At 45.0% G+C, this 25,672-nt stretch overlaps 1 long non-coding RNA gene across 2 annotated transcripts; it reads right to left on the bottom strand.

Annotated features, from left to right (window-relative positions):
* Window positions 1–3,866: 3,866 nt before the first annotated feature.
* Window positions 3,867–20,162, bottom strand: LOC126503202 (uncharacterized). Of its 2 annotated transcripts, none has more exons than XR_007592221.1 (3): window positions 19,949–20,162; window positions 5,994–6,234; window positions 3,867–4,760 (listed from the first exon to the last, which is right to left on the bottom strand). It is a non-coding gene; the product is annotated as an uncharacterized lncRNA (long non-coding RNA). The 2 variants fall into 2 exon arrangements; XR_007592219.1 differs by lacking the exon at window positions 19,949–20,162 and adding an exon at window positions 10,522–10,796.
* Between the last annotated feature and the right edge of the window lie 5,510 nt (window positions 20,163–25,672).

Raw genomic sequence — 25,672 nt, forward strand, 5'->3', positions numbered from 1 at the left:
CCTGATGGCCACTTGCTCAGTTTACTGGACACAGAGGGGTGGTGGGTACCATCTTTGCCTCTTAGAGCCTCTGTCTTAGCCGACCCATTGCCTTTTGTTAGCATCCATCTGGAGTCAGCCCTGGATATCCCCCTTTCAAATGCTAGCCAGCTTCAAAATTGGTCTTACTGATTCCCATGTCTTTAAATACTGCTGTTATATAGATCACATTCTGATCAGTGTTTCTTTGCCCTGTTACCCTCCCTGGTTACCCCCACTTAGACTCCTTCACCTCTGACTACAAACCTGTCCTCTAAGAGTCTAACATTGGTGTCTCTTAGACAGATAGCTCAAACGTGTGGCCAGAGCAGAGTTCCAGACTTGACTACACTGAGCTTTCTCTTCGTCTCTGCCCACCACTCTTGGGTTCAGGGAGAGAGCGCCACGCCCATGCACTCTTCTCTTGAAGCCAGAACCCAGAGAATCAGCTGTAGTTCCCCTGATCCCTCATTTACTCAACAAACCCTGCCAACTGTCTTTGGCTGTGTGTGTGTGTGTGTGTGTGTGTGTGTGTGTGTGTGTGAGAGAGAGAGAGAGAGAGACAGAGAGAGAGAGAGAGAGAGAGAGACAGAGAGAGACAGAGACAGAGAGAGAGACAGAGAGAGAGACAGAGACAGAGAGAGAGACAGAGACAGAGACAGACAGACAGACAGACAGACGGACAGAGACTGCACGTGTGTGTACCTTCCCATCTCAACACGGGCTTCCACCATTCTTCACTTCAGCCCCCACCCTGTATCTGATCTTCAGTTTTTCTCTCCAGCTCGTTCTCCACGGAGCAAACAGCAAACATGACGTCAGTGTGAGTGACATCATGCCCCTTCTCCACTTAAAGACTGCAAATGGTATACAATTTCATGTAGTTTAGGAACTAAGTTTTAGGTTCTTATCTAGTCTTTGATTAGCTCTTCGGTTGAAAGTATCATCTTCAGATTCCTTTGTGTTCCGGTCAAGCCCAGGATGCTGGGCTCGGATGCTGGGCTCTCTAGTCCTTGAGCCTGCCTGGCTCCTCTCTCCTTCACCAAGTGGGTCTTCTCATGTGTGCCCTGCCTAGAACGCACCTTTTTTATTTTTCTGTACTGATTTTCTTCTATTACTTTAGTTAGCAAATCAAATTGATCAGTTGATTATTTAGGTTTTTTTGAGACAGGGTCTTATTAGTAGTCCAGGTTGAATTTGACACACAAAAAAATCTTCCTGCCTCAACCTCCTAGAGTGCTTGGAATACAGTCACATGCCACCACATCTGGCTGTCGGATGAGTGTAATGTTCTCTTTCCACTGTCCTTTACTTGGTCCCCTTGTCTTTTTCTTGGTGAAATTAATGTCCATAAGTCAGGATTTCCATCATAGGAATAAGTAGTAAAAAAGCATTAAGATTATCTTAGTCTGGGGCTGGGCAGACGGGTCAATTGGTAAAGCGCTTGCTGCACAAGCGTGAGGGCCTGAGCTTGGGTGCCCGGCACCATGTAAAAAGCTGAGCACAGAGACACACTTGTAATTCCAGTACTGGGGCAGAGATAGGAGACTCTTTGGGGCTTGCTGGCTACACAGTCTAGCTGAATCAGTGAGATCCTGACTCAGTGAGAGATCCTGCCTCAAAAAATAAGATGGAGACCAAGATGGAGGAAGACACTCAATGTGGACCCATGCGCACATGCGCTCGCTCTCTCTCTCTCTCTCTCTCTCTCTCTCTCTCACACACACACACACACACTTAGCATGAGACACAGTGTAAAGTAGGTACTAAATGGTAACTTTTATTTATTGTTACTATTGCTTGGTTTTAGTTTAATTTAGCATTCCAGAGCACCCGAATGAAGGCCTGCATCCTGAAGGAGCAGTGCTAAAACCGGGGACATTGTTTGCGCCTTGATTTCTCGCCTGGGCAGCCCGAGCTAGGCAGACATCACCTCACCGGTGTTAAGTATGTTCTCAAAGGGAGAAACCAGCATGGCGGAGGGTCATGGTGGTCCTCACAGGTCAGAGGAGAAGTGCACAGATGTACTGTGAGACCCTGGTTTTCCCTGACAAACTCACAGGGCAGAGCATATTGGGATTTGGGCAGTTTGAGCAATCAGAGTGATACGCCTGGGGCTCTGGTCAGACGCTTCTAAATTTAGTTCCTAGTTTAATTCAGAGAGTTCTGCAACTTTAATCATGCATTAAAAATACAGCAGCCTGCTTGGAGCAGCAGGGAAGTGCAGGGACAGGGAAGAGGAAGTACAGGGGCATAGAAGTGTGGGTACAGGGAAGTGTGTGTGTGTGTGTGTGTGTGTGTGTGTGTGTGTCTGCGTGCGCACGCAGGGACAGGGCTGTATTCAGTGTTTAAAATCAGGAAAACAGGATCTGCTGGGCAGTAAGTCAGCTCTCCTAGTGAGAGGAGTACAGCCAAGTTCATTGGGAATTTAAAGAACAGGAGTCCCAGCACCAGATTAAAACCTTTTAAGGAAAGGCTTTTATTCAAATGCTCAGGAGAAGTGGCTCTGATGCCATTAGTGACCAGACCATATCTATCAATGTGACCGGAAGGTTGTCTTCCCGGGAGCCTCCAGACAGTTACGTACTTCTAGCCAAATCTTCAGGCTGTACCCTCTCTGGTCTCCTGACCTTCCTTGAGGGGTTAGAACAGAATTTTCTGGAACTGCATGCTCCATAATCTTTAAGCTTGCATCCTATTTCATTCAGCATAAGCTTGCAGGGGTGAGGGGGACCCAACGCAGCTCAGAAACAGAGAGACCAGAGATTCGAGAGGAGACGAGAAGCCCCACCTACTCTGTTTTTCTTAGGAAACTTACTATCTTGCCTGCCTACTTTTCCAGGAATCCTGACGAGTGCTCTCCAGGGTCAGCCTGGGGCTGTTTGGCAACTTCCATCAAAACAGCCCTTTCTTAAAGAGGGCCTCGCAGCGTGAAGGTGTTATCCCAGCTGATTTCCAGGCACCCGTGCTCACTCGATTCTTTTAATTAATGAATATAAAAGAATAAGAAGCCCAGCTTTGCTAGAGAGCAGCTAAGGAGCCAAGATCAAAATAATACTGCAGACTCCACCTCTGAGATGACTACCTTTTTTCCTTTTTTGAGTAACAGTGAAATTAGAAAAACTCCAATGAGGAGCCGGTGGAAACTGGTGAAGGAGCCCACAATAAATCCTACAGAGGACACCACCCTAGGCAGCCTTCAGAGACTCAGAGAGGATTATTATTATTATAAGTTATCTCCAGGATAAATTGACGGATGAAAATGTGCTGGTTAGAACCAGAGCATGTTATGAAAGAAGCAACATTTCATCATGCGTGTGCTTTGCATGTGTCCTGCAGTCATGTATACCTGCGCATGAAGGAGGGAGCTATGCAGAATAGCTGGCAGGTGCAACTCTTAAGTGTGTCTCAAAGTCCTGCGGGCGTAAGGCTTTAGGTAATTGAGAGTATATCCCAAAGGGCCTGTTGAATTCTGGTCTCTTTTTCTCTCTCGTTTCTTAGCCAGAAGGTAAATGTTCGACTATGTCCCCCATTCCTGCTAGGACACTTTTTTACGTCACAGGCCCAAAACAGTAGGGCCAACTGAACATGGCTGCTCCAAAGTTGTGTGGTCTTGGGGTGTATATGAAAGCAGGCTGAGCAACCCAAAGCAGCACACCTCCATAATCTCTGCATTAGATCCTGCCTCCAGGTTCCTGCCTGGAGTTCTTGTCCTGGCTTCTACTAATGGTCACCTGTGTAATCAAATAAACTGTTTTCTCCCCAAGTGGCTTTTGGTCATGGTGTTTATGACAGTCATAGGAAGAAGACTAGGACACAGGCATTTGTCACAGCAATATAATATAATATAATATAATATAATATAATATAATATAATATAATATAATATAATATAATGTAATATAAATGTATATAAATGTAGAGAGAGCCAAAGCACTTTTCCCATTATATACTTGCTTTTTTAATATGGAAACATAGTTGGCTCACATTATCTCTGTTATCTATAGTTACAGTCTGTCTGTCTGTCTGTCTGTCTGTCTGTCATTCTGAATCTGTGTTAACAACTGACTTGTCTTTGGACTTCGAAGTACATTCTCCTTGGCATCTTCAGCCATTTTTACCAGATACTGAGTACTGTAGTCATTGCTTTATTGGATCCTGGATTTTATTCAGTATTGTTCTTCATTCTAGTAGGCTGTTGAGGTCTTTCCAGATCAATTTGCTCTTCTCAAGGCTTTTTAAAAACCACGAGAGTGGACAGATAAATTTTTCACTCTGGCAATATTTGAGCTTTTATATTCAAGTGTGGCTCCTGTGAGTCCTCAACCAAATGCCTTAGATTAACTACCAGCTTATGTCCACTGTACCTTGGAGGACGTGTGAACTCAACAATCTGCTTGGTTTTCAAGTGTTTGTCCATTTTCTCCTCTGAGTCTCCAAGTGATGGACGTGCAGTCGAGCAGTCAATAAGGTCTCCAGAGGATGTTTGTGTGTACTGGAAGCTCTTCCCGTCCAGCAGTCACCATTTGCCAATAGCTCCTCAGGTAGGGTTGGGACTCCATGACCACCTCCCCTCCTCCGTGTTGGTTCTCTACAGGTCTTGTGCATGCTGTCATGACAGCTGTCAGTCCATGTGTGCAGCTGCCCTTCAGTGCTGGGACACATGGTTTGCCTGTGGTCGTCCATCTACCCCTATAGTTCTTATAATCTTCTGCTTCTCTCTTCTGGGATGATCCCCGAGCCTTGGGAGAAGGGTGTGATACAGATATTTATTTAGGACAGAATATTCTGAAGTCTCTTATTCTCTGCATGTTGGCAGTTGCGGGTCTCTGTATTATTAACCAATATTCACTATGATAACAAACTTCTCTGAGGAAGCCTAAGAGATACATCAATCTGTGCATCAGCCTATGGGCATAACGGTAAGTCATTAGGAGTCAGTTCAGTACTGTGTCCCTTTAACAGAATAATTGTAATAGCTTCTCCTCTGGGGCCTAGGACTTGCCTGGCTGTGGGTTCTTGTTCCCTTAGCAGTGAAAACCCTGAGCTTCATTTTAGGGAGTGGGCCTTGGATCAGTTCAGAAAGTGGTTTTATAATCTTCATGCCATTACTGTGCTGGTGGGAACGTCTTGCTAGGCTAGTTATTATTTTTATCTCACAGGATCCATAACTCAGTTAGACTGATGATTAATTTTATCCCCAGTTGGCCTTTAGCACTTAACCACCACCCCCACACCACAGAAGCTGGCCAGTAGGGATGGTGCTTCTGGGTTAGCACCAACTTGATTTCTGCATGTTTATTTTTCTTCACTTTTTAGACCTGTCCACTGTTGTTCAGTTTCAATGGAATGTGTCTATTTCCATGTTTTTAACTCATTCTAGTCGATATATTCATGTTTCCTTAGTTTGTTGACTTACACAGTATTCTCAGCTGTTCTTGTCAAGTGTTGGTTCTCCTACATGTTCTAATTCTTTCCTAGGATTTTTATTATTTATACATCAATTCTTCTCCTCCATCTATCCTTAAAAATGTTTTTGTTTAAAATACTTTTTCAGCTAGGTGATGGTGGTGCATCCCTTTAATTCTAGCACTTCAGAGGCAGAGGCAGGCTGATCTCTATGAGTTAGAGTCTAGCCTGGTCTACAAAGCTAATTCCAGTACTGCCAAGGCTATACATAGAAACTCTGTCTCAAAAATCTAATAACATAAAATAAAATATTTTTAATATACCATATTTTGACCATATTCTTTCCCTTCCCCCACTCCTAGATCCTCCCCCACTGCCTTACCCACCCAACTTCATGTTCTTGCTCTCAGAAAAATAAGAAAAACAAAAACGAAAAACCAAAACAGACAAACAAACAGAAAAGGGAAATCAAAAGACAAATTTTTTTTTAAAAAAAAGAAAAACAAACAAACAAAAGACATGGAGTCTATTCTGGTTGGCCAGCTACTCCTAGGCATGGCGCTTACCCTGGAGTGTGGTTCAGCTACCCAGTGATGCTTCCTTTGAGAAAACTGTTCTTCCTTCCAGCAGGTATAAATCACACATAGCTTCTTGGTTAGAGGTGGGGCTTTGTGTCCACTTCTGCTTCCCAGCTCTGGGATTTTGTCTTGTTTGAACCTGTGCAGGTCTTGTGTGTGCTGTCGCGGTCTCTGTGAGTTCACATGTGCATCTGTCCTGTTGTGTCTCGATGTGGGATTCCCCTGCATGCTGTGAATATGTTTTATTATCATTGGTTAATGAATAAGTCTACCTCGGCCAAAGAGTTAATAAGGCAAAGCCAGGTGGGAAATCTGAACAGAGATATAGAAAGTAGGCAGAGCCAAAGAGACGGCATGTAGCTGCCACAGGAGACAGATGCCTGACGAAACCCTATCAGTATGCCACGACCTCAGGCAATACATAAATCATTGACCGAGGTTTCTGTCCTTCCCAGTCTCATAGCTGTTCAGTCCCAAAGAAAAACACAGAGGTCTACATTCATTATAAACTGATTGGCCTAGTAGCTCAGGCATCTCATTAACTCTTATAACTTATATTAGCCCATAATACTTGTCTGTGTTAGCCACGTGGCTTGGTACTTTTTTTGGTGAGGCAGTCACATTTTGCTTGTTCTGTGTCTGGGTGATGACTGCAGACTGAAACTTCCCTCTTCCCAGAATTCTCATTGCCCTGCCTCTACTTCCTGCCCGGTCAACCCGCCTATACTTCCTGCCTGGCTACTGGCCAATCAGCGTTTATTTAAATTACAAGTGACAGGGTCCAGACCATTGTCCCACAGCAATAGATTAATAAAAATGTGTTAATTCAACACAACATGTAAGAGCTAACAAGGAATATGACTAAACTATTGACCAAATAGTTTCTGTGATTATTTGGGTCTGGGCCGCTGGGAAATGAACAAGTAGTCTCCCACTACAGGATCTCAAAGAAGCTGTTTCCTTAGATTCTTTTTGCCTCCCTTCCACACAGATCCCTGAGCCTTGAGGGGAGGGGTTTAATGAAGGCATCCCATTTAGGACTAAGTGCTCCAAAGTCTCTCACTGCCTGCACTTTGCCAAGTTGAGGGTCTCTGTGTTAATCACTATGTATGTCAGGAAGCAGCTTCTCTGGTGAGGGCTGAGCGATGCTCTGACCTTAGTCCCAGCCTGGCGTCTCCCTTCATCTATCTTAACCAAGTTTTGCGTGTTATCCGCTTCCTACATTTTCAAAGCTTTCTCCTGTATAGTTTTATAGTTTTACCTTCTATGCCACTTCTTTTTTCTATGTTTTCTTTATACCTATCCATTGGATTAAAGGCTCTGACCGTAGTTTTGATTCTTTTTTAATTTACTCAATCATTTTGATAGTATACCAGCTCAGTGATATCACCTGTTATCACTTTACTTTATATATTTTATACCTAATTTATATTTGCTGCACGGGAATTGTACTCCTCTGTCACACTTTGGTCTATACCTGCTGTTCTGGCTGAATCATACCAAGAGCTGACTATGTTCATGTGTTACTGATGATCTTTGCATCATTTTTGGTGGCTTTTACTCCATGGAAATTGTTGGAGTTCACATTGGGGATGCTTTAAAAACATTTATTCTCCCCCAGACCCATGTGTGTGTGTGTGTGTGTGTGTGTGTGTGTGTGTGTGTGTGTGTGTGAGTGAGTATCCACAGAGGCTAGAAGAAGGAGCTCCCTGGAGCTGGAATTACAGGTCATCTGAACAGCTGACATGGATGTTAGAAACTGAATTCAGGTCCTCTGAAAGAGTAGCAAGGCCTCTTGACTGACTTGCCATCTTTCCACCCCCCCCCCAGGTGCTTTTATAAAGCAGAATTTTGCTTTATTTTCTTGAGAGTCCAAGATTCCATCAACCTGAGGTCACCTAACTCCTCTAGAGGCCTGGATTAAAAAGCAGTCTCAGAGTCACCCTCTCTACCCCACATGCTGTCCAAGACCAGGCCTTCCTTGTCGGATTTCCTAATTGTCTACTGCCCAGAGGTGTTTGATGTCCAAGTATTAAGTACCTTTTTTTTTTCTACTAGAAATTACGCTAAAGTAGAATTATTCCCATGCTGCTTGTATGAAGTTCAGGCTGAGAATGAGAAGAGAGTGAGCAACAGCCAAGAGCTGTGGGAGTGGAGATCAATATTCAATCATTTGAAGACAGAAAGCATGAATAATGCACACTCGCTCGCTTCCATTCAAAGTAGAAAGCATATTTTTGGCAAGAGTCAAAAGTAACTAACCATTTTTCCCCCAGACAGTTTGGAATATGTTTCTTCTTTTGGTCAATCCAAACTCCTCTAGTTTATAGTATAGAATTTATAGTATAGTATTTATTAATCTTATAAATGACACTCATTGTGTCCCAAAGATATCTTGTTCTTTCCAGCTTGCTCACACAGAGATTATTATTTCAGAAGCAACTGTCTTGATTCAGGTTGGAAGAATTAGTTCTTAGATTTCTAACGCTACAGCTGTTCTGTAGCGTGGCTGACTCTGAAGGCATTCCTCAGTAGCGTTGCTGCTCAATACAAGTCAGTGGGGCTGGGGAGATGCCTCGGTGGGTAAATGCCCACCCAGAAGCACTGGAGCCTGCGTTCAGATCCCCAGAGCCCACACAAAGCAGGTATGGTGGCGTGTCCCTGAATCCAGCACTGGGGGTAGTGGGCACAGGTAGATCCCGTCCCCCAACCTGTGTAGTGGAAACAGTGATCTCTAGGTTCAGTGAAGAGACCCTGCCTCAAAAAATAAAGTGGGGGGGGCAATGGAGGTAGATATCTGGTACCAGCCTCCAACACTCATCCACACACACCCTTGCACGTATGTGGGAGCGTGTATACACACACACACCAAATAAAGATATATAAGCCAGCCATATATATTTTAAAACTTGGAATTGATACTAAACCTGAAGATAAAATGCAATTAATAATAGGAAAATCTACTTGTAGCTAACAATGATCTCTGACAATAAACCTATATTTAAATGTAATTTTTTAAAAAAAATATTTATTTATTATGTATACAATATTCTGTCTACATGTATGTCTGAAGGCCAGGAGAGGGCACCAGACCTCATTATAGATGGTTGTGAGCCACCATGTGGTTGCTGGGAATTGAACTCAGGACCTTTGGAAGAGCAGGCAATGCTCTTAACCTCTGAGCCATCTCTCCAGCCCCTAAATGTAATTTTTATTTATTTATTCATTTAATTTTTATGTGTGTTGGTATTTGGCTTGCATATATGTCTGTGTGAGGGAGTCAGAGTCACTGGAACTTGAGTTACAGACAGTTGTGAGCTGTCACGTGGATGCTGGAATTGAACCCAGGTCTCTCTGGAAGAGCAGCCAGTGCTCTTACCCACTGAGTCATCTCTTCAGACCTGTTTTTGAAGCTGCCAGGTCCTGAGTACACATGTCCTTCAGTGTCTTATATTAAATGCTATCATATTTGCATGTAAACTATACATTTCTGTTTGGGTTCTTTAAACCATTTCCAGCTTAGTTATAACTAGTGTAATGTAAATGCTGTATAAAATGATATATTAGGTCACTTAGGAAACCAAGGCAAAGCAAGCATAGCAATCCATGTTCAATGCAAACATGGTTTATTTTCTTCAGACAGGTGTTGCTACGTAGCCCAGGCTGGCCTTGAACCCATGACCCTCTTCTCTGGCCTTGGCCTCCTGAGGGCTGAGACTGCAGGCATGTGCCAACGCGTCTGACAAGATGCAGCTGTTCTATTCAATAGTTTCAGCTCACAGTTGGTTGATTTCCTGGATGGGAAAGCTACAGCTAAGCTGAGGACTGACTTGCTCTCCGCCTAAAAAACACTGTGTACATTGCCTTATTCCAGACAGTGAGAGCATATTTTATGACCATCTGTGTGGTCTATTATAAGCGCCTTAAGGACACGAGGGTAAGATCTGCTTGTACTGTATCTGTGGTTGTACAATGAGGTTACGAAGTCCAGAATGACTGTGGCAGACAGATGAAGAAAGGGACTAGGTATTATCGCAAGGCTCAAGGTAGACAAGCACACGGTTCTGGGACCTGTGTCCCTGTATGACATCCACTAGAATACATGCTTGGTAACATACGTGCCGAACTTGGCAGGGCTGCAATGTTCACGGAGTACTTATGGAGCTTTGGGGGAGGAGAAAACACACAGGGCAATCTTTAAGGAGCAACACAAAACAACATGTTTTTAAAGCAGTTGTGTGTTGGTGTTCTGAAAACACATGGAAGCTTAGAGGTCAGCGGGCACAGAAGGACCTGGGGAACGTTTCATGAGGTGGCTTAGGGGTGACTTAGATGGGGAGAAAGGCAATAGCAAAGAATGGTGAGAGCAAAGACAGGCAGGGGACACTATTGAGAAATGTCAGCGGAGAAAGTACTCGTGCAAGGTGTAAGTAGAGGTGCATGGGGGGGCAGGCTTGCTCAGTGTGCAAAGGTTCTCAACACTTCAGAAGCTGTTTAGGACGTAGGTCATGCCTACCCTGTTCACCGCTGTGGTCGCCCGACTACCTGACACAAAGGTCGGCTGGTAGCCTCTGTTCGCTAAGTCTCTGTTGGAGGAACTGCTCGGTTGCAATGAGTTGGATGAAATAAGACCATCTGGAGATCGGCGGGGACAGCCTGCAGGTTTGGGAGTAACGACAACGTCCTCAGCAGAAAAACTATCGTCAAGGCAGCAGCAGGCAGAGCGAAGGAGGGAGGGCTGGAGGCAGGCTGGGCAGGGAGGCGACCCTGCAAACACCCAGGTGATTCCTGTTAGTAGTGAGCTGGGGATGGAGGGAAAGAAAGTCTTCTTGAGACACAAGAAACTGGACTGTGACCTGTCTAAAAGGAATGTCGTCAAGGTGACAGACAAGGAGTTGATTTTAGTTGTTGAGTTTAGGGGTTTGAAATTTAGTGCTACTGAAGTTTGAAATTTTCTTTTCTCATTATGTCTTTTTTCCCCCTGACACCTCCCTCCCCACAGGATCATCATATCGTCGGGCTTTCTCCAATTATTGACCAATTATTTTTTTCATAGAATTGTGTCCACCTGTTCTTTGAACATTTCTGAATTGCTGGACCTGTTATTATGAGCTGCCAAAGACTGCTCCACAGTGAGGGTCAACCCCCTCAGGTGTCTGTGGAATTCTTCCCCCAGTCAAGGGCAGCACTTATGGAAGGTATAGGATCAGTCCTAACGGTGTCTCTCTGGGACCAAGGCTGGAAGCTGGAAAGCCTCACTGACAGTCATCCTCCCCCCTCCCCCCAACAACATCATCATCAGGGACTCGGGTCCACAGTATGGACCACGCAGACTCCCCCACCCCATCACATGCCCACCTTGCTCAGGAACAAAGCTCTGCCTGGTGCGATAGCCAAGCCGGCAGTGCGTCCCCAGCAGCCAGTGGACCCGAGTGGGCCCGGCCTGCCCGCGGGCACCGGGCGGGGGAGACGGCCCCGCCCAGCCGGCCGTAGCTGTCAGCAGCGCCGCGCCCTGCAGATCCCCGCCTGCCCGCCCGCCCGGCTGCCCGGAGCGCGGAGCAGGTGTCCTGCGGGAGGCGGCGTCCGCCCGGGGCCTGGGGCTGGGGAGGCGCGAGCCCGTGTGCGCATCTCGGGATCCTATCCTCCCCACGCCCTGCGGGTTCTCCTCTCCCTCCGGATTCGGCTGCCGCTGCCTGAGCCATGTCCACACGAGGTGAGTGGGGACCAGGTGGCACGGTGTGCGGACCCAGTGCCGGGTCTGGAGAGTGCGCGCTGGGCAGGTGCCAGGGGGCAAGGGGCTGCGAGAGTCGTGTTGGCCCCAGCCGGGCCTGAAACTTTGGCAGCGACTCCCCGGGCTCCTGGGCTGGGAAAGGAAGCCCTCGCCCTTGACCTTGATCGCCGGATGTGGGCGAAGCCTGAGGGCCAAGGTCCGGTGCCCAGCCCACCTGTACTAGCTGCGCCTCTGGGCTGGGAGGGCGTGGGGGATGGGCTGGCCACTGCCAGTCTTGCTGAAGAGCTGTGGAAGGGCTGGCTGGGTGGAAGAGGTATTTTTTTTCTCCTTTCTTGTTACCATTTTGTAGCTCAGTTATGGAAGAAATCCAGGGCTCGATGCAGCAAGATTTAAAGCTGCAGAGTTCATACTTCATTAAAAAAAAAAAAAGTAAATTTACCTGTACTAACGGTTACCTGGTGTCCCCCTTTCTCGTCCCTCCCGTTTTGATCTGGAGCAGAAATAATTACTGCAGGTGAAGTGGAAGGATGGGAAGAAAGGGGAAAATCAGAATTGCTTTTCAGGCAGGAGTGAAGGGAACGCATTTCTTGCCATCTGGAGCCAGCAGTGATGCTTGGGAGAGGAGTTAGTCATAGCGCCGCGGCTGCTACTATGAGTGAAATATTAAAGAGATCGAGTCAGTGTGCAGCTTGCAAGCAATTAAAACGAAGTGGCTTGGTTGCTTTGTCATAAGCCTTGAAGGAAAATATTGATTATTTTTAGAAAGTGTATTTGCAAAGCAGCGACTTGGACATCTTTGACTCCCCTTGAAGTGACTTGTGACAGGTTGCAGAGCTGGCCTTTAAACTCTGAAGCTTTGGCCCTTTTTGGTATGGGAGAGAGTTAGAAATTCAATTACATTGTTAGGTAATGAAGCACTCCCTTTTAGGGTCATGCTGGGGATTATCATCCATAATCTCTATTCAGAATGCTGAAAATTCATTTTGCAGAATCTGATCTTGGTTGGTGATTGCTCTGGAAGTGGGATTGTTCTCCTTCGTGTCTAGAAGTGGGATAGATATGGAGCTGGGATTTACATTTTACATGATCAGGCTATAGAGGTGGCATGGAGCCCTGGGCTATGTCCAGCATATTTATGGCCAATGCCTTGTGCATGCTGGGGTCGACGGAAGGAAAAAGGATGCAGCGTGTCTGGAAGGTCCTTGATGAGCAGGTTCTCCTGTGTGATCCCAGGACACTTGGTCTGGGACTCCGAACAGTGTTCTGAAGCTGAATTCACCCCTGACCTTTATGCTCACTAAGGAGCACGTGGGGAAAATATGTCAGAGGTTGTAAACTCTCTTGGGTAAGAGCATTTGACTTGGTTTTACACGCCACTAAAATCCCTTGCAGCAAAGCCTCACTAACTGTTGGTGCCACCTGACCACTGGGAACCCTGACATGTCCCGGGAAGCATACAGCCCAACAGATGACATCATTAATTTCCCATGGTGTCTGTGGTTTATCCAGGATGTCAGATGGGCACTAAGTCTGCACGGAACCTGCTTTCTCAAGTATTTCTGAGCCTACCTTCAAACACGCTGATTTCCCGTTTCCCTTCAAGCCCATGTTTGTAGTTGTGCCGGTTGGTTTTCACTGTCAACCTCACCCCTTTAAGAGCACGGTGCATGGCCACTAGTGTTGCCTCCCCATTTGGTAGAAGGAGCTGAGGTTTCGAGAGCTTTTGTACTCAGTGCTCACTCTTCACTGGCTGGTGACTGCTCCCTGCCCAGCGCTGTCTGGTTCAGGTCCTTTGACCAGAGTGTTCACGAACACCTTCACAGGTATTGTGTGACGTTGACCGAAGGGAAACAGGATTGCCTGTGCTTGGTGACAGTCATTTAACCATCCCATTCTGACCCCTCCATTTCCAGCATTAGGACCAAGTCATAGAAGCTATCAAAGTCTTTGCAAAGTACTGTTATGTACACAGATTGAAACAAAATTCTAAACAATGAGTACAGTGTGTGCTTGGCGAAGTAGCTCCTCTGGGACCTCAAAACACATCAAAACTGTGAGTGACCCTGTCTTTGGCCAGTTCTGTATCTGTTGCCATCGTACAGGTGGAGGTGGAGATTAAACCCCAGGATCAGAAAGTTAACGTGTCTGTTTAAATATACAGATAGTAAGCAGGAAACTCTTTAGCTCTGGGGATGTAAATCCCATTGGTTTATCCCATGTGAGGTATGGAGGGCAAAGCCTAAAACAAAACAAAACCGGAAACACTGACATAAGTTAAATTTCAGTATAAGAACAATATGAAGAAAAATAGAGAAAAAACATGCACTTGTTCGCTATTTAAGACATATGGAGTATGAACTAAAATTAAATCTACTATTAAACCAACGATTAGTGTTTTTAACTTTCGCGGCAGTGTAAGTTAGGCTGTTTGCATCAACAGTTTCTCCACATGGTCTGGCTGAACTTTTAGCCTGGCGGAGTGTTTTTATCGCTGGAGAACAGAGTGGGCTCATCATGTTCCGGATCTGGACTCAGCATCCAGAAGAAATGGCCGCACTAGATAGAGGCTCTCATAATTCATCTTTTTAAAAGGCTGATTACCAGGTCTGGGTGCAGAGCTGATGGATCATCTATTGCAAAGGCAGAGCCCTTGAGCCACACACGTGGGAAGATGTCCAGGTACTTCTAAGTACTATTAGATTGGCATGAGGCCCCCAAATTTTAGGGTTCTCAGGCATCATATACAGACACCAGTCTTTGTGCTAGAGGTACCAAATAAAGACATTTGGGGAGGCAGGGACCGGGAGGTGTTTTATCAGTACAGTGCTTGCCGCAAGCAGAGAACCTGAGTTCAGATCTCTAGCACTCATGAACTCATGCTAGGCCTCGGCGTCCAGCAGTTTGGGAGATGGAGACAGGGGCACCCCTGGGTTCACGGACTGTCTGGGTTATGTGCTTCAGTTCAGTGAGAGACTCTGTCTCAAAAAAATGGAAATAGAGAACAGGAGGAGAAAATATTACACATCTCCATGTGCACCTGCACACACAGGTGTGCACACACACTCACACTCACTCACACAGAATATGCAGGGTAGGGCATGGGGAGAGAGGACACTGTAGTTAAGAGCACTTACTGCTCTTCCCAAAGACATAAGCTCAGTTCCCAGCACCTGCATCAGGTAGCTCAAAGCTGCCTGTCACCTCAGTTCCTGGAGCTCCAGTACCCTCTTCTGGCCTCCACAGAGTCTTACATGAATGTACACATTCTAACACGTGTTTGTGGACAACACACACACACACACACACACACACACACACACACACAAACCTAAACCATTTAAAGAATATTCAGGGTAGATTTTGAAGTCTGACTCTTCCACAGGCTCTACTTAGTTCTGTGCAGGCCAGTATGGCAGCCTTGGAGAGCGCCTGTCTCTGAGTGCTGGGCCTGCATCCTTTCACAGTTATCATAAGATCAGTTTTAGGTCACAGAAATAATATTAAAACACTCCCATATGATAAAAGCCTGCCAGCACATTGATAGAATATATGTAAGTTATGAAATAAGTGTTTAAATTCAAACACAGTGCAAGAGTATGAGGTTAGAAATAATATTTTCCTATTTTTACTTCCTACCCGGATAATAAAACGCAGTGAACACTGTAGTCAGAGACCTTCCAGCTGATTTCCGATTGGTTAGTGTCTGGTTCAGTTCAATAGCTGTTAAATATTTATCCAATGTCAGATACATGGCGGATAACGGGCACTGTGCAAAAGGCATGAGTGCGCTAGCCTTTCAAAGACTGTGTCTGCATGAAAGGTTGAGGCACCCGTGGACGGCCTCAGCCACGCCAGCAGAGAGAGCAGGCAGAGTCTGTGTGGTCTGGCAATGTCAGAGAGTCTTGACACCTTGGATTTCAGAACTCCCATGAAAGCAGAGGCAAGAGGAGGGCTCATCTATAGGGAAATGCCTCTGAATTATGGTGCATGCTCTGTGGACTATTGGAAAGAATGAGTTTGGTCTATATGCCCTGTCTTGGGCAGCTGTCAATCATACACTGTTAAATGAAAAGGGCCAGTTTTCGAATGGTGTGTATAAAACTGGAACCCAAGTTTTGTAAATTAAGAAAAATCCTTGTGTGTGTATGTGCCCTGTGTATAGATTGAACATTGCAGAAGAGTGTCTACCAGCATTTTAAACTGCCTACCTGACAGGCAGGGGTGAGGAGGGAAGGTGGTTGGCTTGGCTACCTGACAGGCAGGGGTGAGGAGGGAAGGTGGTTGGCACACTTTTCTTAGTATATTTGTCTTAGAGTTTCTATTGCTGTGATAAAATGTGACCAAAAGCAGCTCGGGGAGGAAAGGGTTCATTTCATGTCCCCTCTCCTGATCGTGCTCCACCGTGATTGGAGATTAGGGCAGGAACGGCAGCTGTGCGGAGGGAGAGGTGCTTCCTGGATTTCTCCTCATGGTTTACTCAGCCCATCTTCCTGTTGCACCCATGATCACCTCCCAAGAGGTGGCGTTGCCCATAGTGACCTGGGCTTTCTCATATCAGTCTTCCATCATGAAACTGCACCACAAGCCTGCCCACAGGCCGGCCTGGTGAGGAGTTTCCTCAGCTTCTGCTCTCTTCTAGATTTTAGTTTGTGTCAAGTTGACATAAAACTAGTTCACATGGGGATCATGGGAGAAGGGGAGGGGGGAGGGGCACGGATAAAAATGTAGCGCTCACAATAAAAACAATAAAAAAAGAATCTGAGGGGGGTGGGAGGGAAGGTGGAGGGAGCAAAAGGAGGGAGGGAGTGGGAACTGGGATTGGTATGTACAATGAGAAAAGATTGTTTTCTTTAAATTAATTAATTAAAAAAACCTAGCCCACATGATGTCTTTGTGGGGTTTTTGGGAAACAAATAGATATGGTTGTAGTGGATTGAGACAAAAATCCAGTAAAGGAAAAATGCGTCTTTTATCTACTAATTTCCTCCATTTATTCTAGTTGAGGACATAGACTTTTATCCATCTAGTATTTATTTAGACAGGGTATCGTACCCCAGATTGGCTCAAACTCCCTATGCAGTCTAATATGGCCTTGAACTTTTGGTTGGCCTACCTCGACCTCTGGGATGCTGAGTTTACAAGCTGTGCGCCAGCCTTGGTTTTACACAGCCATGAATATCAGGCCACAGCATGGTGCAAGCTAAGCAAGTGCTCTACCAACTGAGCCTTTAAACACCATTTATTGAACACCTATTATGTGTTAGCAGTTGGTCAATTAGCAGACCCCATGTATTTGCTACAGGCATATGTTTTCTGAGGTTGTACAAACTTGACAAAAGTTACTACTTTCCTATTCTCTGCGTCGCTACGTTCTCCAAATAGCCCCCAGAATACTAACTTGTTTCATAGTTTTGCTTTGATGTCTACGATATCTTTTTCTTGGATTTTTTTTAAGTTTAAGGTTATTTGTTGTTGGATTTGACAAATTTGTTTATCTATCGATATTTCTGCAGAAAATAACAACAATAATAAATAGAATCCCTTATCTGCTTTCAGGGAACTCACAGTGTTTTAGGAAGAGAGAAGTACGAATATTTGGAAAAGGGTTTGCCAAGTGAGGCAGATAACAAGGGATGTGGGGCTGTCATGGCACACTAAGGACTGGCCCTATTAAGCTGTAGAGGAGGACCACAGGGTCAGTGAGACTTCTCGAACAGAACTGTGTTCTTGGAGAACACGTGAGCTTCGGATGGATTTAGATGAATGAAGCGGGATGAGACGAGGGAAGAGCGGCCAGAAGCAGGGATGGGGGGAAGGGCGACATGAGAGAGGGAGAGAGGGAGCCCAGAAATGATGGACCTGGGCAGCATGCTGGCGTGGGAGGCTGGTTTGTCTGTCAGTGTTGGAGAAGTGGATCTCAGCGGTCAGCCCCTCTCAGCAGTGGGGAGGGCACTGCGGACACGAAGGGCCAAGGGATTCCGCCGATGAGGAATGTGGCTACAGCGCACAGTAGCAGGGTGCGCTTCATTTCATCAAAGGCTTCAGAAGGTTGAGTTATTCCTACGTTAGATCTGTGAGCATCATTAACTTTTAGCTATATTGGGGAGGACCTGGGAGGAGTGGAAGAGGGGAAAAATATGATCAAAATGATCAAAATGTGCTTTATGAGAAAAATTTTAAGTGGAAATGTATATTGAACTATAATTTACTCGTGGCTGCCATTATCTGCCTGATCATCACTTTCCAAAGCACTTTGGAGGAGAAAGGAATTTTACCCTGGTTAGAACAGTATCATCTAGAAAAATGCATCCATCCACCCGTTCATCCATCCAGATAGGCCATCTATTGAGTTAATCTACAGAGCATAGTCAAGCATGCTTCAGTGGAAGTCCAGTCATGAGTGCTGGCTAACCTTATGATTCCATAAGAAGAGATCGGGCACGTTCAGGGTGGTATGGTCATAGACATGATTCCACAAGGAATTGGCAGGCACTGATTCACTCTTGGCTGGTGCTCAGCTAGCTTTTTTGTACAACCTAGGTCCACCTGTCTAGGGATGGTGTTGTCCACAGTGATCATCAATCCTCAGTCTAGACAGTTTCTCACAGTCTGACAGAGGCAAGTCTTCGATGGAGTGCCCACTCCCGGGTGACTCTAGGTTCTGCCGAGCTGACAGTAAAACTTAACCAGGATAGATAGAGAATCCACAAAGAAAAACCATTTCCTTCTTCCCGCCAACTGAGAACAGAACTGACATACATCAGAAAGTCTCTTGAGACGGCACAGTGGATGGTGAGGTGCCGTCTGTCTGCCTGTCAGTGCTGACTGTTGTCTTCCAGAGAACCCACTGCAAATTCTCGTCATTCCTGGGCCGTGGATGCTAACGTGTTAGTCAAAGGAGGCCTCCAGAGCTGAACACGGTGGGCTGTGCCTGTCACCTCTGCACTTGAGCGCAGGGTTGGGAGTTCAAAGCCAACTTGTCTATAGTGAGTTCCAGGACAGTCTGGTGGGGGGCCTGAGACTCCGTCTCAAACAAAAACCAACCCCCCAAGCCAAAATAACAACAACAAAAGGAAAACAGTCCCCCCTCCCAACCCAAACCAACAAACAAAAGACAGAATTTTGGTCAATGGCTGCATACCTGACTGCAGATTAGCTATATTAAAAGTTAAGCTTACATTCTGGGTTATCCATTTCTTCGTTTCAATCCAGAGCATTTCTGAGCTATTGGCGTGCTCAGGTATTGCAACGGTTATAGACATACAACTATAACGCCAACTAAAATCAAACTCATATAATGTCCTGAAATATATTTTAATTTAGGAGTAATTTACATACATGATGGTTTCTACTGAGGCAGAAAAACTATTGTGGGAATTTGATGCCTGGTGCTTTTGTTTCGATAGTCGTTTAATTAATTAATTAACTAATCTGCAGTGCACATGCTAGGCCATGCTCCGAAACTAAGCCTCATCTCCAGATCCAATTATTTCCAATGTCCTTCTCTTTCTTCTAATGAATTTAAAAAGTAGCTTTAAAATGTATACTTCAGTGTGTCTGTGGCTGTTATGACTGTTGTTATTATCATTATTGTTATTAATGTTTTGAGACAGTTTCACTGTGTAGCCACATGTGTTGCTCAGGCTGCCCTGCAAATCAGCCTGCTTCTGCCTCGGCCCCAAGTGCTGGGATTGCAAGTGTGCGCAGCCACATATGACGTACTTGATCTTCTGCCAATATGTTAGGGCTCTATTTTCCCAGTCCGCTGTATTATGGAGGCAATTATCTAACATGCACTTACCAACATATGAGGATTGCCCATTAAAATAATTAGTGGGCGGGAAAGCCCTTATTCTTTTGTAATTGAATCTTTTGTATAATTATTAAAATCAAATAAAAGCCGGCGTTGTGGGTCAAGCATTCAAACATTATTTGCTAACTGACTGGAGATCACATGACTCCAGCCTTGTGTTTAGATTTTTTTTTTTTTTTGGCTCAGAAAGAAAGTTATTAAGACTTTCAGTAAATTAAAAAAACAAAACGAGTTCTTTCTTCCATATGTCCTTCCTCCAGTTCTTCAGCCACTGCACACACTGGGAGAGTATTTAATGCGTCTGTAGAGGCAGTGGCGTCCGTTCTAAAATACCCTTTTCCTGAAGAGAATACCCTGAAGTGTGTCTTTAGTTTAGGCTGACCCGACGTCGTTACTCACCCGACTGGGAATTCACAGACCAGCATCCACAACACAGGGAAGGTTCCAGAGGACTGGGTGCCGACAATGGAGGGAAGTGAGGGCCATGAGGCAACAGCTATTTCTGGCTTCTGCCTCCCAATGGGAGCGAACAGGAGCGTCCTAGAATCTGGGCAAAGTGGAGGAAGACAGACATCATTTAAAAAAAAAAACCCACAAAAGCTAGAAAAACAAAACAAACAAACAATATTGAAGAGTTGACTGTCATTCTTTGGTCCAGGCGTGTTTTGATCTCTGTACTCCATGTAAAACAAGGGACTCTTTATTTTTAGCCATTGATCCATTTGTGTAATGCCCGCAGGAACCAGAGGAGGGCTGGGATTCTTACCCACCATTCCTTTAGACCATTTATTTTAGGAGAGTCTATTCTGTGGTTCGATTTATAGTTAGGAAGGATGTGCTCATTTATTTGGTAACTCGGTATGTGTTAGTTAAACTTTTAGTGGGTGTTGAGGGGGGACAGCCTCTGATAAAATGCCTGTAGTCGCCATGAGATGGCACAGTGCAAGATCGGGGTGTTGGAGAGACGAGGACACAGGAAACCGTGCTCTATATGGGCTGGTGATGGAAGATGTCTGCTCACAGATCTGAAAATGGAAAAGCAGCCGTGAAGACACTCAGTAAAGAATTTCCTAGGCCCTGAACATTCTTAGGTCTGTCTCACTTGTATGTCCAACGACCAGCAAGAAGGACCAGTGTGTTGGGGAGACAGAGAGAGATGGGCCAATGTCAGGGAGATAGTTGGATGTCAAATTGTTTCTTGTAGGCCACTGTAAGGACTTGGGGTTTTGTTTACTTAGATTCAGTGAGATAAGAAAGAATGCCTGGAAAGTTTTTAGGAAACTTGTGACATGATTTGGTACAGTTTCAAAGTGTCACTCAGTCAACAGTGTGGATAATAGACTGGAGGAGGCTGGGGTTGGAAGTAGGAAGATCACTTAGGGGCTATTGTGATGGTTTGGGCAAGACAGACGTTGGTTGGGAGATTTTGTGGGATATTAATTTAACTGTGTAAAGGTGTGTCACATTTGTTTATGCTGTGGTATATTACTCTAACTGTGTAAAGGTGTGTTACATTTGTTTATGCTGTGGGATATTTAACTGTGTAAAGGTGTGTTACATTTGTTTATGCTGTGGGATATTTAACTGTGTAAAGGTGTGTTACATTGTTTATGCTGTGGGATATTACTCTAACTGTATAAAGGTGTGTTACATTTGTTTATGCTGTGGGATATTTAACTGTGTAAAGGTGCGTTACATTTGTTTATGCTGTGGGATATTTAACTGTGTAAAGGTGTGTTACATTTGTTTATGCTGTGGGATATTTAACTGTGTAAAGGTGTGTTACATTTGTTTATGCTGTGGGATATTTAACTGTGTAAAGGTGTGTTACATTTGTTTATGCTGTGGGATATTTAACTGTGTAAAGGTGTGTTACATTTGTTTATGCTGTGGGATATTTTATTTTTTAAATATTTATTTATTTTTATGTATACAATATTCTGTCTGTGTATATGCCTGCAGGCCAGAAGCGGGCACCAGACCCCATTAGAGATGGTTGTGAGCCACCATGTGAGCCACCAGCACCATGTGGTTGCTGGGAATTGAACTCAGGACCTTTGGAAGAGCAGGCAATGTTCTTAACCTCTGAGCCATTTCTCCAGCCCCTGTGGGATATTACTCTAACTGTGTAAAGGTGTGTTACATTTGTTTATGCTGCATTTGTTTAACGATGTAAGGATGTGTGTTTAATTATAAAAAGATGTGTTACATTTGTTTCACCTTGCCTGCCCAAGGCACCTGATTGGTCCAATAAGAGAAGTGACCAGCAGGAGAAAGGATAGGCAGGGCTGGCGGGCAGAGAGAATAAATAGGAGAAAGAAGAGAGAGAAAGAGTACTAGGAAGGAGAGAGGAGAGAACGAGGGACACACCTGGGGCAAAAGCCAGGCAGACACCAGCCAGCCAACTAGACATCAGAAGCAGAGAAAGTAAGAACAGAAGAAAGGTAATAAGCCCAAGGCAAAAGGTAGATAAAGACCAACAGGTTAATGTAACTTAAAAGAGCTAGCCAGAAACATACGTAAGGTAGGCCAAGTGTTCAAAACTAATAACAAGTCTCTGTGTCACAATTTGGGAGCTGGTTGGTGGCCTCAAAGAAAAAGCCTGGTACAGAGAGCTGATGGTAAGAGCAGCCAGTGGGAAGTTGTTAGAGCCTGGGAGTCTGAGGCTTTGCTGATGGGTTGGGGAAATGAATGACAGAAGGAAGGGGAATCCTGAATACCTTCCTTCCCCATCAACGGGGAGGTTGCAGGTCCTTTTGTGGGATGGGAAGAGGGTAGGAAAGGGGAGGATCCAGCACTTCAGATGTGCGAGCCTGGCATATCCCCTATCCTGCTGAGAAGATACTTATTGTCAGTAATGTGTGGATAGAAGGATTCCTCCGCAGGTGGAGAGACTCACCCAAGACGGTTGTCTGCCAATGAATGTTTCATAGAGTTCAGTGCGGGTCTTGTGGATGCCAGAGTATGCTCTGTGTGCCACAACGCTGCCTGTTCGCGTTACGCTGAAATGTGCACCGAGGAAAGTGCAAGTCTGGCTCTCATTTTTTGGTTGCTCATCATTTCTTATCATTGGGATACTTTCTGCTCTTTTGAACACAGCTTGGGGCTTATGGGGAAAACATCACGTTATTTTAGAATCTACCATTTTCAGTAGCATCATCATTACCGCTGTAAAAGCACCGTGGAAACATGAGAAGGGATGTCTTATCCGGGCGTTTATTTATGCCTCCCCTCACTCATTCACTCGCCCACCATTCAGAGCAATTGATTATTTGTGTCTAATCAGGCTTGGAGAGCTTCCACACTCAGGGAGATGAGCCTGCAACCTGTTGAGAGAAGTCACAGTAGTGTGTGCCATCAAGATGATACTGTCACGTTTAAGATGAGGCAGGTGGGTGGAGGAAAGACAGATTCTTCTAGATTGAATCCTAGGCTGAGGAATTCTTGATCAAGCAAGTGAAGTTTGGATGAGACTTTGAGAAAAGCAGATTTTACCAAACTGGAAAGTTCCGAAAAGTATTCCAGGCATAGAAAACAGTGGGTTTTGTTTTGTTGTTTTGTTTCTTAGATTTTTTTTTAAAATGATAACCCAGCAAATTGAACATTAGGAATAAAACATGGAGAGTTAATTGTAACATACCCAAACAATATGAGCATGGTTTAGATCCAACACTGAGGAGTGTGAAAAGTCTAAGTCTCTGGAGAGACGTGGAACGTTCTTAGATCACAATCCTCCATACTGTGAAGATGCCGGATGTAGTGGCATGTGCTTATAATCTCAGTTCTCGGAGGCAGAGGCAGGATGAACACAAATTCAAGGCCAGGCTAAGACGCACAGTGAAATCTTGTCTCAAAAAGATAAAGCAGGGCTGAGGTGATGGCTCAGTGGTTAAGAGCACGCTTGCTGCACAGCCTGCCGACCCAGCTCAGATCCCAGCCCCCGCAGGAGAAGGGGTGTGGCCATAACATGCCTGTTACCTGGATGATCTGGGGCTGCCGACAGGAAGAACACAGGGGATCACCGGCCGCCGGCCTGGCTTCAGTTTGTGACAGAGCAAGGCTGCAATATCTTCCTCTGGTCTTGCACTCATGTGTATGGGCACATATACCTGAACACACATGTGCAACATATACATACACTACACACATATACCACACTTGCACATATACAAACATACATATTCAAACTAAACAGAAAAGAAGTTCATTTCTTTTCTAAGTTTTACACAAATAAAACCCTAATTAGAATGCCAACAAAGTCTTTTTTTTATAAAAATTGGTCTGCAATATGGTACTCCTGGTATTTGCAAAAATAAGTGAATTTTATTAAATGAAACAAATGAAAAACTTTAAAGAGTTCTAATTATGGGATGGAAGATTATCCTGCCAGGTAGCAAAACATATTAGGAAACCATCAGAAGTTGGTGAATATTGAAGTAAAGTTTGGCAGAACAATGGAAAATACTTAAGAACAGTAAGCAACTTTTTTTAAAGTGATATTTTAAACTCTTGAGAGATTATTCAGCAAATGGTGGGGAGGGCAAAAATAAAACAGCATCTTTTCTTACATACACACTCACACCAAGTGTAGTAAATAAATTAGTAGAGCTGAGTGGAGTAATTCATAGCTAAATCCTGGGAGTCAGGAGACTGGGGAAGAAGCACTGCTGTGTGCTGGAAGCTAGCCTGGTCTATATTGTGAGCTAGCCTGGTCTACAGTGTAAGCGTTAAGGTAACCCATGCTACAGAGTAAGACACTGTTTTAAAACAAATAAAAACATGAAGTAAAACACTAGAAGTCCTTACCTGGGTTGGATTCTCAGCAACACACACACAGAGAGAGAAAGAGAGAGAGAGAGAGAGAGAGAGAGAGAGAGAGAGAGAGAGAGAGAGAGAGGAGTTAGTTTATAACCTGATAGCATTCCGATTGTCTGACAACCATGAAAGAAAAGTGGACAAATTTTGCTACTTGCAGACAAAAAGCCCCTCCCTTCCACCGACGTCCCTGTCCATCAATCAATCATTCTATTATGGCATCAACAGAGCTGGCTTGAACTCAGCCATCTGCATATGATATCTGCAGAGACAGAGGTATGGGCTCCTACATGGTGTCTTTGAAGGCCCAGTGACTGGTCACTAAAGGCAAGCTAGAGACTTCCCTGAAGGTTTTCTGTGGACCAAGCTGCCAGCCAAATCCCGATGTGGCATTTCTTCCTCCGCTGCACACATAGGGGGAGTTCTCAGTGGCGACGTGCGGGCAGCAAGTGTGACTGAGATACAGGCTTTGCCTCAAAGACGGTTGAACTCAGGGTTAGACTTCCAATCTAGAATGGGAAGACCTTGGTTATGGGCAACATTGCTTTCTTCTGAAGCACTCATACATTTGGGTAGTTACTCCTTTTCTGGGCAGTACGCTAACAGGAGCAATCCCTGTGGCACTCACATCTTCACCATAGAAAAGAGGTGGCAATGGCCATGCAGTGTTCCTGGGGAGCCAGAAGCAATGGCTGCTGGCAAGAAGAACAAAGAGGCATCGGGCTGGGCTGGACTCGGTTTAATGGACTCATTTGTCTTAGCATTTTTCTCCTTCCCCGGCAAAGCTGTCTGCAGTGATAAACGCTGACATGAGGTTGTTTGTGTGCTGGTGTTTGGAACATTTGATTTGAGTGAGTATTCTATGAGTGTTCTTGGAGACTGGCCTGCCCTAGTTCTGGGGGTGCTTTTGACTAAATCGGGGCTTTGTACTGGAGGTGATTGTTCTCCCGATGTCTCTGTGAAAAATGCACTTTGTGTTTTGCCAACTGCCGCTACTCTGAAAGGTACACGTTCCTTCCCATAGACTGACTGGTTCTATTTTGCCTTACTAGTTAATTAATGTTTATTTATTTATGTGTTTATTTTTGGGACAGGGTCTCTCACATAGGAGACTCTGTCTGTCTGGAGCTCACTACGCAGACCAGGCTGGCCTTGAACTCAGAGATCCAGCTGCCTCTGACCCCAAGCTCTGGGATGAAAGGCGTGCACCACTGCACCCGATTTAAGTTAATTAATTCATTAGAGACAGGGCCTCAGGTATCTCTTGCTGGCCTTGAACTCATTGTGTAGCTGAGGATGACAGCCCCC

Source organism: Alexandromys fortis, unplaced genomic scaffold (genome assembly GCF_014885135.2).
Source record: "Alexandromys fortis isolate MF-2015 unplaced genomic scaffold, M_Fortis_MF-2015_v1.1 scaffold_16, whole genome shotgun sequence".
In the NCBI taxonomy this organism is placed as follows: Eukaryota; Metazoa; Chordata; class Mammalia; order Rodentia; family Cricetidae; genus Alexandromys; species Alexandromys fortis.